The following is a 16,515-nucleotide window of genomic DNA, read 5'->3' on the forward strand; positions in this document are numbered from 1 at the left end:
AGATAGCGCATTCTAATAACGCACTGGAAAGGAATATCATTGAATCTATCTTTATAAAAGAAAGTTATGTCCATGATATGAATATCAGTCAAGGTATGTATAAACTTGATCCTATAATATCAAAGTCAGTTTGTAAAATGTTTAAATTTTAATGAAGGCAGTTGAGATGTATTGAAAAACGGCTATCATATTTGTAAACACAGTACGGGGGCCGCATTACTAAAGGGTTTTCTCGCCCTACCTCCCTGACACCTGTCAAGTGTGGATTTGTGGTCTCCTATGGTGTAGACGCTTATCGGCATTTTCCCCTGAGAGTTACTGTGGTTTCTACCGCTAGCCCAAATAAGTCTTCAAGCCACTGCTACTTTGACACCTGTCAGTGGAGGATCTGCAGTCTCAAACGCTGTGTATGTTCGTCGTCAGTACTGTCCCTGTTGTATATATATTGTGATCTCTAATACTATAGAGTCGAAATCGGTTAGGACCTGCACCCTTGTCTCTTATTTTTCACCTGTGGCAACGTGTGATAAGCGAATCACATGTTAAAGTGATTATATATATATATATATATATATATATATATATATATATATATATATATATATATATATATATATATATATATATATATATATATATATATATATATATATATATATATATATATATATATATATATATATATATATATATATATATATATATATATATATATATATATATATATATATATATATATATATATATATATATATATATATATATATATATATATATATATATATATATATATATATATATATATATATATATATATATATATATATATATATATATATATATATATATATATATATATATATATATATATATATATATATATATATATATATATATATATATATATATATATATATATATATATATATATATATATATATATATATATATATATATATATATATATATATATATGTGTGTTTGTGTGTGTGCGTGTGTGTGTATTTGTGTATTTGTGTAAATACAGTCTGAGTCAACGACCTTTGAAACTGTGAAGCCACATTGGTGAACTCTTTCTGGTGCGAGATCGTTCACATGTAAATTTAGCATCGTTCGTTTGTGCGTGCATGTGTGTATGTGACAAACTTTCTCAAGAATATACAAGCTGAAATATTCCCATACGGTTTCCGGAACAGATTCGGTATCAAGACAGCCTCAGTATAATGGGGTACGAAACATACTACGAAATTACTTGTCGTCTCTCTAAAGAACTACTGGTGTGTTTACATAAATTGTGGATTTTCAAAACTTCTGTGGGGAAGAACATTTGAAGAATTCGTTTGCGTTTTCCAAATAAATGAGTGATTTCAGAAGAAAATCTTGCACGTCTCTGCAAGATCCACTTTATCGCTTCGAGAAATAGTATTCATTGTAAATAATGAGTTCTGTTTCCCAGTAAGTGAAGACTGATTGTGCACAAATATACTGTAGCGGGAGGGAGTTACAGATTTCAAAAACACTTACGATTTCAAAAAAAATTTAAAAAATTAATAAAGACGAAAAAAATCAATAGAAAGGAAGTTGAAAATCCCAAAAAAATGTTTAAACTTTAATTGAAAAATTCAACGAAAAACAAATTAAAATTTTAAGAAAAAAAAAAAAAACTCAGTAAAAACGAAGATACGAGTATCTTTAACAATAGCCTACTCATTCACAGATGGATTCTTGGGCCTTATTGGGACTCATTGCCTTTCATCCAAGACTCATAAAGGTCTGTTACCAGCTCATAACAATAAGATTGCTGGGATGAGGTTTGCAGGCCCGTGTCCGTCCGATAATGGGTCACAAGGAAGCTCGAGACCGGACGGAGTGAATGAGAGATTCAAGGAAAAAATTAATCCAAGTCAATGTTCATCGATGATTCCATCGTATCGCTTATATTAAAAATCGCTGTCACAACGGCCTTAAAAAATGTCCTTTGCTTTTGATTCACAAATCATAATTTTCGATTACAATCTCTGTTCATTTAAGAATGATAGGCTTACAAGAATGTTGACCCACAACTCGTAATTTTGCTTAACAATTACCGTTGACATTCGAATTGCTGGTTTACTTTACAAATACTGACTCATTTCCCGTGTTACTACTGACATCCATAGGAAAAAAAATTAAAACTAACCAGCTTGTAAAGCAGTCTTCCACAAAATCGAGCGGGCGAGGAAAAAACAAAGAAAGGATAAAGATGAATTGACGAACAGATAACATATAATAAAAAGAAAAAAGATTCTCCAGAGCCCACAAAGACAAGCCCCCACGGGCTAATATCTTTCTAAACAAGACACAGTTAAGAAGAAACATGACCTCTCGGCAGTCTTTCTTTTGCAGAAATAATGATTAAAATCGACTGCCGAAACATACGTTAGGGGTAGGCAGGGTTTCTGTTTCTTGAGCCTGGAGCATTTGAAAAAAGGCTGATTTACCAGGCAAACCTTCCCTCTCTCTCCCAGAAAGTGACGTAGCTTTCCCTCCCACAGTGAAATCACTTGTTGCCCGTTCTTGCATGCGGTCCGTCCGTCGGTCAAAATGAACACATAAGACTGCTAACAAAAACATAAGCACATTGATAAGGAAACAAACAAACTGAACCATGAATTACGAGATTTCGTTGTCAGATGGTTGGGTAAGATTAAACCAATCTTCCAGACATGATGTGGACCCTAGGACTGTTACTAACTAACAGCAATAAATGTCATGCATTCACTTCGCGTTTACGGAAGATATAACAAGTTATATATTTCTATGACTGAACATTTCGTCAATTGCGTGTAAATAAGCTATAACAGTTACCCCCTTACACATTCACTGACGTTTTTCTCGAGAAATGTCTAAACTCTTTTTCAGTGAGGATATCCGAAAAAAAAAATCCAAGTTCTCCTTTCTATTAAGTAAAGTATCATCTCTCTCTCTCTCTCTCTAAAACCGACAACGAGGATGATCATTATTGCTGTCACGCTAGAGTTGCATTTCTAATAAAATAATCACTCTCTATCAACTGACCCAGTTTCTTACGAACAAAATTTATTGGAAGTATCTGTATTAATTTCTAGTAACTGATAACCCCTGTGCATATCTCACACATCACATCACTTATTTCAAAATTGCCCATGATTTATTGTACAAATAATAGCTTGTCGCAAATTCCGATAAAAAATGAGAGAGAGAGAGAGAGAGAGAGAGAGAGAGAGAGAGAGAGAGAGAGAGAGAGAGAGAGAGAGAGGTAATCACTTCATATTCCACAGCTTTTACAGGACACCAAAATCCACATTAATAAGGGAACCTTCCACTTACATCCGTCCCGTCGAAAGACAAACGGTGTTTAATTCGAAACACTGTGACAAAACAAGTCACACAAATGGTTCACTAAGTCACATTAGTGTCAAATATCAGAAAATAGAATTACCAAATGAGAAACATTTCCACTGTCAAACAACTGTAACCTTGACTTTCCCGACCCTGAAGAGGTGAACGAACGCTTGGCGCGAATACTCACATGTTTAAGGAGGGCAGCATGAAGGAGATTCGCCGATGAGTGCCAGTGGCGGAGTGCTGGCTTGTGTAGGAGCGTAGTCCCCGCACTGCCGTTTTCCTGGGTCACTCGCTGGCAGGATCCTCCCATCATGGCTCGCTTGACCAATCCGTGGCCTTCGGCTGCATCTCTGGCCACGCCTACACATCATTTTAGGAGACAATTAATATCTGATATTCATCACTGCGATCACGCCCACTACGTCTCCGAATTACCAAAAATATATAGAGGGTATATTCTGACTGGACCGTTACAGTATGCTGAGGAATTTTTTTTATCCTAGGCTGAAAAGGTCCCTGGCCAATAAATTATGTAATCTCATGAAAAAGTGATAAAACATTTATACTACAGCCGAATGATAAGAATTTGTTAGGTCAGTTAAATCGCAGTTTTTTATTCTTTATTCTTTAATTGTTTCGAAACTGATACATTCAAAACTTGCAACATTAAAAAGCTCATTAACTCCAATAATGCAATTTGCGACACGTGTCATGAAATCTCTCATGACATTAACCCTACGAAGAAGCATCTTGACCACGCCCCTCTCAACGTCTCCACCAATCACAGTGCAACTTGTTGCATGGACCCTCTTTGCTACACCCAATCCGCCACGCAGCGTGATAAAGCTTTTAGCCAATCAAAGTAATTACAGAAGACACAGAAGACTCGGTAATCTGTCTCTCACCGGGGGAAAGAAAGTTCACTTCCTCTTCTTCATGATCTTCCGGGTTCACTCTTTGTTTCCCTTTGGTTATGCGCAAATTTATTTCTCGTTCTTTCTTCCCAAAGCATTTCAGTCTCCTATTACACTTCACGAGGAACCCGAAATTGAATGGGACAACTTTCGTTTGAATAAGCAACCTCTAGAGGGCCAGTTAATGATTTTCTTAAAGTATGGATGCCATTAGGATAAAGACCCATCGGGGAATTTTGCTTAGATGAATACGTTACTACTATAGTTAAACTTGAACAAGAGATATTTATTCCATACAGTACCAGATCTATATAAGGTTTTACGAACTAACTCCCCACCCCCTCACAAAAAAAGAAAACATGGCAAACATAATGCACAAGCAACACTAGTCAACAAAACATGAAGGGATCATAAAAATTGGTATCAATAAGGAATACCATCATGAACATAGAATTTATCATGCCAGATGTCTTGAAGTCATTCTAAAACATTCTTGGAACACATGACTGTACGGAATTTTTCTGGCTGGATCCTGTTACAAAAATAGAGGTTTTGTTTATTAAATGGTCCCAAAAGTTTCTGGCTATCAAAGCCATTCAGACTTTTAAGAAGTACGTTTAACATTTATTGTACATCAAAATAAAAAAAAAAAAAACAAGAGTTCGGTAAATTCAGTTGAATCAGCAAGGAAGATTTTGCTTTTCAGGAAATGTGACTTAAGGAGGTCCGTGAACGTTTGCCTCTTTGGAGCTTGATGAGGAAGAAATCTAGAGTTTTTTGTTTTAAAGATTTTAATAAAAGAAATAAAAACCCTGAAGTTTAGATTTCAACAACTCCTGGGTCTCTTTGAATCTCTGATCTGTTTCTAAAAATGATGGAAAATTAAAAACTCGATGACATTTAAATTTTTGTCAGAATTAAAAACTATGGTTACCCTGGGTCTGAATATCTTGTCATTTCAGCAAATTGGGGAGCAGAAACACCAAGTCTTGTTCCATCATGAACCTTAAAATAAAAACACTAGCTTTCAATCTCTTTCAGCTTTAGATCCCAGGTCATCTCACATCTTTGAACTTGGAACATCTCTCTAAGAAACACGATCTTCAGCAATACTGAACTTGAAAAAGTGGAGATTTAGTTTTTCTACCTTCTGTGAACTGAAACTGAAGTAAAACTAAAAGTTCTGCTTTTTCGCCCTTTGCATTAAGATTCTTCAAATTGGTACACATTAATCTCCCCCTAGAAGCTTAGAAAACTTATGAGTTTGTTGAAGAACTCGAAAAACCCTGTTATCTTTATGTATTGTTATTCTTTAACAATTTTCAGAGTTTTTGGTTATCGTCAAGTCTTAGACTTGAGGTCTATATTTTAAGTTTCAACGGAGTGAACCTCCTTCAAAGAATTTCAAAAGATTCCACTATCAATGTCTTTGGACAAGAAATCAAGGAGAGTTCAAGGTAATTGTAAACACAGACGTTCATGAGTAAGGGAAAAATGATCATCTCTTGCAGGTAAGAGAATCATGAGAGAATCTTACTGCTGAAATGCGCTTCTTGAACCAAGTAACTTAATTTTTTAACCTACAAACGTCCGACCACCTTTGCTTTCCCAGGTCTGTGGTCTCAAAATTCTTGAATTCGTTGTTGACAAACAATGGCAACGTCACTGTGACGATTCCGTTGGGAATCTGTGAAGTGTCAGTTTTTTAATGTTCCAGAGTCAATATCTTGTTCACAGAAGAAAAATGCTACTAAGTGGAACTGCGACTTTTCTAAAATAATTGCAATTAATGGAGGGCATTCAAATTTAAACTTAATATGCCACTGAACTGGGAAAAATGAGTGTAAAACATAATTCAGAGCAAGGAAGGCAGTGGTTTTGGAACAAATATATTAAACGACTGATAAAGTGCTGAATCAGTTTGTGGAATTTGATTCAAAACTACATGACTCACAAGCTAAAGATTTATGAATCCATTCTTCATTGCGAGTAGGAAAAATGCAACATAAAATACAGGAGAAATACTACAAAATATATTACCGCTCGTGTCTACCAAGTACTTGCCATGTTTATAAATAAACAATCAATCGACAATACATGAAGCAGAAAGGGGGAGTGGGGGCTGGAGGTAGGGTAATCACAATGTTCATAGTTACAAATCTCACAGAGAGAGAGAGAGAGAGAGAGAGAGAGAGAGAGAGAGAGAGAGAGAGAGAGAGAGAGAGAAATCCGACACTAATAACCTCATCATACGCTAACACTTCAGAATAATATTACAGAATCAGTAAATGAACTCATCCTCTTTAAGTATTTATGCTTTGCATATATTTTATTTTATATATATGACTTTATATATACATACACACACACACACACACACACACACACACACACACACATATATATATATATATATATATATATATATATATATATATATATATATATATATATATATATATATATATATATATATATATATATATATATATATATATATATATATATATATATATATATATATATATATATATATATATATCCATGCTGTTGTCTTTAAAACGTACATCTTTCCATGGTTTTGATATATTTACTGTTCTAGTTGTCATGTATTCTGTATATTAGTATTAGTTATATATGAATGTCTTTGTAATGTCAGATCTCAAAAGAGTTAGTGATTTAGATAACTTAACAACGTAATTTAGAATTAATAATACATTTTTGATTTTTAATACTAATGTAGTATATCAGCAACATGTGTGTATGTTCTGCAAAGGCTTTGTTGTGCTTCGATTTTCATCGGGAAAGATAACATGTCGACTTGTTACTACTGTTATCAGATCTCAAAAGCTAAGATTAATATTAATGACCACACAAATATTTTATGTTAATACTTCGCTATTTTGAAGAAAGAGAGAGAGAGAGAGAGAGAGAGAGAGAGAGAGAGAGAGAGAGAGAGAGAGAGAGGTATTACAATTAATGTAACAAAGACGTTATCCGGTCTTATAGTGAAAAGATCCTATCTCCAGTCCAAGAGCAAAACTTTCATGGAACATTCCAGAAAAGAAACATGACGTCACTTCCTGACCAAATGTTTTGGGGCCAAAACTAATGGGTTACAATAATACGTGATCAGAGCAATGCAATCTTAAGCATGACACAATTGCCACGTGCTTTGGTGCAAATATCCCCTTGATCAAAAACAGAACAATGCATGCAACATTATGAAATCATTCATCTTCTTCTTGTATGAGACAAAAATCTTACATGGCTTGACTGTCATCTCTCGCTTGTCATTGTGTTATCTTTTGCGATGATAATTGAAGCAAAACAAAGCATTCATTGAACACACGTTGCTGAGAGACAAAATACACGATCATATACTACATTATTAATAAGAATGTATTATTAATTCTAAATTATGCTGTTAAGATATCTAAATCACTAACTCTTGTGAGATCTGACATCACACTACATACGATATTTCAACAATTATTATTGCTACACAGAACACAGGATAACTAGAAAAGTAAATATATCAAAATCATGGAAAGATATACATTTTAAAGACAATATCATGAGATTCCTCCCCCCAAGAAGATTAATTATCCCAGGTTTGAATCCAACGATTCACAATGGGATAAATAATCTGCTATGACATTATTTTTTCCTGAAATGTGGTTCACTTTTATACTATACGGTTACAGGTGCAAAGACCACCTGGTCAGTCTCTGATTGTTATTTTTCATCTTATTGATGAATGAGATAGGGTTGTGGTCAGACAACACTAAAATTTCTTCATTCCTAGGTCGGTTCACATACACTTCAAACTTTTTCAATGCTGTGATTAATGCTATTGTTTCTTTTTCTATGGTGGAATAAATTTTCTGATGCTTTTTCAACTTTGAAGACGAAACAAATTGGGTGTAAGATATTACTGTCTTCTTGAAGTAAAAAAAGCTCCAATTCCACAGTCAGATGCATAAACTTGTATCACAAACTACTTATTGAAGTCTGGAGCTTGAAGCACTGGTCTTGAAGTTAAAATGGCTTTAACCTTCTCAAACTTTGTCTTTGGACTGGATACCTTCTAAATTAGCATCAACAGGAGCGAGAAGTCCTTTTCCAACTTCAAATCCCAGATACTGAACAGTTACCTTCCCAAACTCACTTTTTTCTAGGTTGATTGTTAGTCCTGCTTCCCCATAGTTTCTTGAACACTTTTCTTAAAATCTTCAGATGTTCTTTCATGTTCTAGAATAAATCACCACGTCATCAAGGTAAACACCTGCTCCTTCTATTGATCCTCATTGGAATGTCGCAGGTGCACTCATCAGAGCAAACTGCATAACAATGTACTGATACAGTCCAAAAGAAGAATGAAAGCTGACAGCAATTTACCGTTCTCATCCAAAGGAATTTGATAATATCCTTTCAACAAGTCTATCTTGGAAACAAAGTTGGCTTGCTCAATATTATCAAGTAATTGACCTAAAAGAGGCAAGGGGTAATTGTCAGCCACACTGATGGAATTCAGTTTCCATTAATCAGTATACATCCTAAATGAGCCATCTGGTTTCTTCACTAACACACATGGAGAACTGCAATGGCTTGAACTGGGTTCTGCTAATCCATGCTGCAACAAACATTCAACTTTTTTCTTCAAAGCATCTTTGTGAAAAGGTGATAAGCAATATGCTCTCTGTTTAAAATGTTTTCCGTCTTCTCTGTTCTTTATCTTATGCTTTGTCGGGTCGGTGTGCCTAGGTACATCTGCAAAGATTTCAGGGAAACTTCTAATCACCTCACTTAATTCACCACTTTGCTCAGCACTCAGATGTTTAGTTTATCCTCAAAATTTTCCAGTATGGAAGAATTGTTCATCTTGTTTTCAACTCCCAATTCGTAGCCATCATATGAAGTTGTCTGTGTTATTGACACTGTTTCAGTTTGAGTCTCTGAGAAGTAAGGTTTCAAAAGATTCACTAGCATCTTCCTCTGTCGTTTCCTTCTTCCTGATGTTTCAATCACATAAGTTCCATCACTTAACTTCTCTATTATCTTGAAACTTATTGGTAAGAGGAAATCTTTTTACTGGTAAGAACACTAGAACTTGCTGTCTACACTAAAACTTCTTAGCTTAGTCTTAGCATCATATCTTCTTTTCATTTTCTCTTGACATATTTTCAGATTTTCTCAAGAGAATTTTCTAATTTCTCTTAACCTTTTCCTCAAGTTCTTCACATATTCTCCTTGGATTTCCTCTGATTTTCGTCCCAAATCTCAGCAAGATTCTTCAATGGACCTCTCACTTTTAGGCCATAAATCATCTCATTTGGTGGCCATCCTATACTTTCTTGATAAGCACTCCTAACTTCAAACAATATCAAGGGTAAACCTGCATCCCATTCTCTTCCTGATTCATAACAGTATTTTGTTAACATACTTTTCAATGTCTGGTGGAACCTTTCCAAGGCTCTTTGAGTCTCTGGATGATAAGAAGTTGATAACTGTTGTTTCACTCCTAACAAGTTCATCACATACTGGGAGAATTTTGAAGTAAAGTTCGTTCCTCTATCACTTTGCTCAATTTCTGGTATTCCAAACTTGGAGAAAAACTCCACCAACTTCTCAGCAATTACCTTGGCACTTATACTTCTTACAGGAATCGCCTCAGGATACCTTGTCACTGGACACATTAAGGTTAACAAATATTCATTTCCTTTCTTTGGTTTCGGAAGCCGCCCAACCACATCTATAATCACCTTGCTGAAGGGTTCTCCTCTAACTTCTATGGGTTGTCGGGGGTTTTCTGAATGGTTTCATTCGGTTTTCCAGCTACTTGGCAGGTGTGACACTCTCTACAAAACCTGCTAACATCCTTGTAAAGTCCAGGCAAAAAAAAAAAAAAAAAAAAAAAAACCGTAATCTTCTCAACAGTCTTCCTGATTCCCATTTGGCCAGACTCGAGTGCTACTACTACCACTTGCTTCCTCAGTGGATATGGAATCAGAATTTGATGATATTCGCCCAATTCAGCATTTCCTGTTACATCTGCAGGTCGATGCTTCCTCATTAGCAATCCTTCCCTCAGATAATAACAGGTAGGTGTTTGTTGCATCTCTTCTTGATCAACAACTCTGAAAAACAAATTTAAATATTAATCAGCCAACGTTGTATCCTTCTTCTGCAGTTCCATTAGCTTCTCTCAAAGATCCTTCACTTGATCCTTCTTGTGCATTCAAATCCTCAGTTTCTTCACTTGGAAACAGGTGGGGGTTTTTCTTTTCTAAATGCTGTAGGACTAATCCTCAATGGTTTGTCTGTCACTATAGGATAAGGAACAAATGTTTTACCCAGTAAAACATGTACACTTTCAACAGCTAGTGAGTTCTTTAGAGCAAAACCAACATTCCCTGTCACCAATTCACAGGGCAGGTGCAAGCGGCATATAAGAGTTACCTCCTCCCCTCCTATACCTTCAAAATAACTGAATCTTCTGTGAGATTCTTCTCCAACTGTGGGTGAGCACCATGAACTACCACACGATGGTTACTCCCAGTATCCTGTAATACCTTGATTGGTACAGTCAGGGAAATGATTCCTTTTACCCCCTGCGTTCACTAGGCACGCTAAATGGCAACGCTGCTTTTGTTTATGTAGTAATTTAGAAACTATTGAAAATGAATGAATTCTCCGTCTCAAAGGCAAGCCTTTTTGGGGGAGACGTTTTCTTACCTGTTAGCATATATTCACTTGATTATTTCAAAAGAAACAAAATGACCTGACAAAGAAAAAAGTTTACGAACAAGCTACAACGTGATTCGTGGTTTTATTCGCGATTTTTTATGATTATATAAGACGTTGTATCAGAGGGAAATTACATAACGTGATATCATCATACACTTGCGTTTGGCTCTAGAGACAGACGTAGGAAATAGAGGTGGAGGGACAGGGGTGGGGTGGGGGTGCGGGAAGAGGGAGGAGTTGTTTGTAAGGTAGAGACGATGAACTATCGAAGTATGTATAGCTTCGTTAACGATTTTCCTTCTAACTCCTAAACCTTTTGAAGCTAGTTCTGATTTCCCATTGAAACGATAAATAATGTAGCTACAAAGACTGAAAATATTGTGTTAATTCTGTCGAACTTTATAATAAAGGTGTAGTTTTCTTATTCAATTTCTTAACAGTGGTTTGCATTAGGATAAATTCAGTTATCGAATACCATAACCTTGACCAGTCCCGTTCAAATGTTTCTGAGCACAATTAGCTACATTAAGGTTCAGATATTTACATAGAACGTCAAATGAATGGCTGGACGTAAGGTTGTTTCTGATTGGCTGATTACGGCCAGCTATTTTCCTTTGAATATCATCTATTCTATGCTGAAAATTCCGTCAAATTTGTGTAATTTAGTCGAACAGCGGAGGAAAGGTTGTTCTGTCTTGAACAGCCAACTGTTCCGTATATCGTTATCAGAAAGGAATAAAAATTTTGTTTTTGTGAGAATAAGGATGAATAAAATGATTGGAAATACTGAATTCCCAAAAGATACAGGAGTTTGGAGATGATAATAATGCAAGGACAGATATTTGAATTAATACAAATTTCATGAAATGTAATGGCGATCCTGATACGAATTCTATTTTTAGACATACTTTGTAGCACGGTTGAGCTATATCAGGTTAACCGATTTGTTTACCAAAATTCAAGCGATCTGCGCACTACGTCACGAGTCCTTCAGTGGGTTGCCAGTTTCCTGCAGCGAGTTACCAGTTTCCTTTTTCTGATATATACATATACAGTACATGCATATATGTACGTATGTATGTAAGCATGTAGGTATGTGTGTATATATATACACACATACCTACATGCTTACATACATACGTACATATATGCATGTACTGTATATGTATATATCAGAAAAAGGAAACTGGCAACTCGCTGCAGGAAACTGGCAACCCACTGAAGGACTCGTGACGTAGTGCGCAGATCGCTTGAATTTTGGTAAACAAATCGGTTAAGCTGATAAGCTCAACCGTGCTACAAAGTATGTCTAAAAATAGAATTCGTATCAGGATCGCCATTACATTTCATGAAATTTGTATTAATTTATTTTGTCTTAGTTCATGAAAAGGGTATTAAAACTAGATATAACTTTGAAATAAAACTTTATCCACTAACAACATTATTGAGTAAAATCAGACATATTTCTGAACTTTAAAAACAGTGCATATTACTCTAATCGAAAAATAATCTACTCTTACTTACAAAATTATCTTAGTTCATGAAAAGGATCTGAAAACTAGATATAACTTAAAAATATAACTTTATCAACTAACAACATTATTGAGTAAAAACATCAAAGCCATGTTTCTGAACTTTAAAAACAGTGCATATTACTCTACTAGAAAAATTAACTAATTCTTACAAAATAATTTTTTTTTAATCTTATTTAGCTTATTTTCCATTTTATTACATCATTTATTTTTCTTTCTTTCTATGTCAATCTTTTTATTCAGATATCTTATTCTAAAAAATACACATAGCTTGGAAAAAAAAATAAATTACATCATCTGGGAGATGAAAGCCCATTGAATTAATTTTAGATTCATTTATGGCTAATTTCATTTCCGAGGCTAGCGTTTTTATACAATGTTTTCCCTCCCTAAGACTTTCGCCATGAATGGCTTTGAAAACCTCTCTCAAGAAACTTAAATGTGAAAAAAAGGCCTTAGACGGTAAATGCAGTTGACTTCTGTTAATCTTTTTAACCCAGGAATTTTCGTCACTTTGACTGGCAGCCGCTTTGTGACCTAAATGCGGATACTTCATCGAAAATTTGTTCACTATGTAACCCCCTATATGTCGCAAACTTTCTTCCTCTATGACATCAGATATCAATTTTGTGTTACTCGGATCTGCTGTCAAATCATCCATGTCGTCATCTAAATTTTTTGCAATATCAGTTTCACATTCTATATCTAATCCCGAATTTTTGAAAATATGGCTAGTTAGGCAAATCTCTAATGCAAGCTCGCGGTCATTATAATTTCTCACATTGTTTGTTGCATTCGTTAATGCTAACTCATTTGTTAAGCAATCGCTATTTTCATGCTCTTTATTTATGTTTGTGTTATTACTGATTAGGGCAACATTTTTTCCCAGAAGCAGCTTTCTCATTCTATATTTATAGCTTACAGCACCGGGATGATCATGAGGTCCACTCATCTGTCTGCAACATCCAAAAAAATGCTCTAATACGTCCTGGTTTAGCCTTCTAGTCAATATATATGCAACATCATAATCACTGGCTAACATCTCGTATAGGCCCATAAGTGAGTGACATGATAAAATGACTCCCTTTTGAAAACTATAAAGACTGCTTGACCTTGCGTTGCATACTCGCATTTTTGTCATGACATCAGTGACTTTACACAAAAGATTTTTCTGGTTTTTTAAGTCAGTTCCATAAGCATTTCGTGATTTAACGTCTCCTATCATGTTAGATGAATTCATAAGATCGAACCAATCGTTAACCATTGAAATGAATTCTGCAGTATCCTTCCAGTTTTTGCTTTCTAGCAGTCTCTCTCTCTCTCCTAAATGCTACTCAACAGACTTAGCACAGCTGTTTGACATCAGCTGTACAGCATACTTAACTCGCTGAAGGTCAGTGTTTTGTAAGTTTAGATGAATTTCACTGATCTTATAATCTAGACCATATCCTGTATGAGTATTACTTAGCATTTCCCTAACACAAGAATCAGAGATCAGCGTTCCATCTTCAAAACAAAACCCTTTAGTTATGAAGTGATTTCTTATTAATTTTATCATATGTGGGACATCTGCAAATAAGAATATTTCCCTATTGTGACACGGATTTTTGATTGACACACGCTTACAATTTATTGGATCTATCCCGAAGTGCTTCCATAATTTTACATTGCTTGGCCCAAGATCATGCACGATTGCAATCACAGGATACCCAGCATTCTCTACTGCCTCAATTATTCCCATCAACATTTCATGTACGCAAGATTTATCAAAATCATAAAAGATCGGTTGTCTCCATTTACCAATTAAACCCTAATCATTATCACCTGAACCTTTCCATGAGGTTTATATAGTCTGCCCATGCCCTTATCATAACTATACTGTTTTGTGATGCTCATTTCATCAAATGACATTAACGCAAGCCTCTCTTTTACAGTCAAAGTTTCAGCTTTAGTTTTCATCAAAGACAAAACTGACGTTAATACACCTGGTTCGCAAGGAAAATTTCTAGCTCTCTCATTAAGGGTGCTTGTTGAAGGCAAAGGAAACCCTCTGATATCCCGCAAATAACTATAGCATTTTGGACTTATGCTTCTTAAGGTAAAAGCAGACGATATGTCATCTACTGTCCAATGCTTGGATTTCTTTTTATTTAAAAGTCATACTGAAAAGTGGTTTTAAAATATCTTCTATCTGAACTTTAATATTAATGTCATTCCTTTCCTTGAGATGTTGCACTTGGGCTTGCAAAGATTTGATTTCTGCCCCCAGTATCTGTATTTTTTCTTTTAACTTTGAAATTTCCCTTTTACATAAGTCGTGTGACAATGCAAAATTATCGTTTTCGATGCTATTGCTAACAGGCATATCTCCTACGGTTTCTAAATGAGTTACCAAAATATTTTCTTCAATTGCAGCTGGGCTCTCTTCTGTTTCAACAGTAGGCCTACATGGTCTGTCTACTGATGCTACGCTTTCATCTTCCAGAAGATCTTCCACAGTTCTCTTCATCCCTCGCTTTTCTGCTCTCTTGAATCGATCTTCAGAGTTTTTAGTTAAACCGCAATCTTTTGAAATGAAAGGAAAATGATATGAATTTTTGAATGTGACTAACAAAAACAATTCACACATACGCACTATGTGTATAAGTGTGTCTGCATGTGTGTGTCGGTGTGAATATATGTATACGTATATATATATATATATATATATATATATATATATATATATATATATATATATATATATATATATATATATATATATATATATATATATATATATATATATATATATATATATAATATATATATAGAGAGAGAGAGAGAGAGAGAGAGAGAGAGAGAGAGAGAGAGAGAGAGAGAGAGAGAGAGAGAGAGAGAGAGAGAATGAATGTGACTGTGCGTAATATATACAAATAGGTATGCACATGTAAGCAGGGTTTTTAACGACACAACAGGACTTACCTTGGGTGTAAAGATTCAATGATGGTACTACATGTGCTTTCAGCAGCCTTTTGTTTCTTGGGCTTTCAATACCAAGCAATCGAGACTTCATGTCATCGATATAGTCTTCTGCAGTAAAATGTGCTGAACAGATGAGTGCATTGTTGGTATTGACCTTATCATCACGACGGCAGGCATTTATCCATTTCTTCCTAAATTCGTCGTCTCTTGGGAATCTAAAAAATCGGACATCTAAACGATTTCTGCTATTATTAAAGCATCCGTAAACTGCACAATTACTATTATAGGCCTAATTCCCACAAAACTCCTTCCCTGTATGTTCTTGGACGTTTGTCTGGTGCTCTGATTTACAACTGACTGAAAGTCCATACTAAGGGAGGGTGTTTTGAAGGGAAAGTTAGTGTGAGTAAGTTAATCTGCTTATGGCCTGTGCCCCGAGGTCAAACAAAGAAATCCCAGGTGTATAGGCCCAGTGTTAGCCTCAAGAAATGATCTTCAACTTCATTGACAAACAAGAACATTCTGCCTGATTCGTACTCTGTATCTCCTCCTTTCCCTCCCGGCCTAACGCGTGACGTCACGCCGTCGACTGTCAGACGGGTACCCTGCGCGTCGGCTAACCTGATATAGCTCAACCGTGCTTTGTAGCAGTTGTCGGATAACATTTTTTAGAGCGCATTCGTTGTGGCCAAGAATATAGGATGTTTACCCAAGAAGAAAGGACAACAGAGGTCGGCTAAGAACGAGGTTTCCTTTCCACCGACTGCTGCTGAGATCACTCGGACAACTTTTCATATGGAGTTATTTATACTATTAACAATCTTATTATGCCCCAGTTTTAATCATGATTTATCAGCCACTGATATATATACATATATATATATATATATATATATATATATATATATATATATATATATATATATATATATATATATATATATATATTAGGAACCCATAAAAATGCCAGAAATGTAGAGCGTTAATGC

The 16,515-nt window shown here is 35.2% G+C and overlaps 1 protein-coding gene across 1 annotated transcript in view; it reads right to left on the reverse strand.

Moving 5' to 3' along the window:
* The window catches only part of SerT (Serotonin transporter), a 419,533-nt gene extending 415,887 nt beyond the window's left edge, over positions 1-3,646 (reverse strand). The window contains exon 1 of the mRNA XM_067119203.1: positions 3,551-3,646. The gene's annotated coding sequence lies outside the window, so the exon portion shown is untranslated. The remainder of the gene's footprint in view (positions 1-3,550) is intronic.
* Between the last annotated feature and the right edge of the window lie 12,869 nt (positions 3,647-16,515).

The sequence above is a fragment of the Macrobrachium rosenbergii genome, chromosome 16, assembly GCF_040412425.1.
Source record: "Macrobrachium rosenbergii isolate ZJJX-2024 chromosome 16, ASM4041242v1, whole genome shotgun sequence".
Lineage (NCBI taxonomy): Eukaryota > Metazoa > Arthropoda > Malacostraca > Decapoda > Palaemonidae > Macrobrachium > Macrobrachium rosenbergii.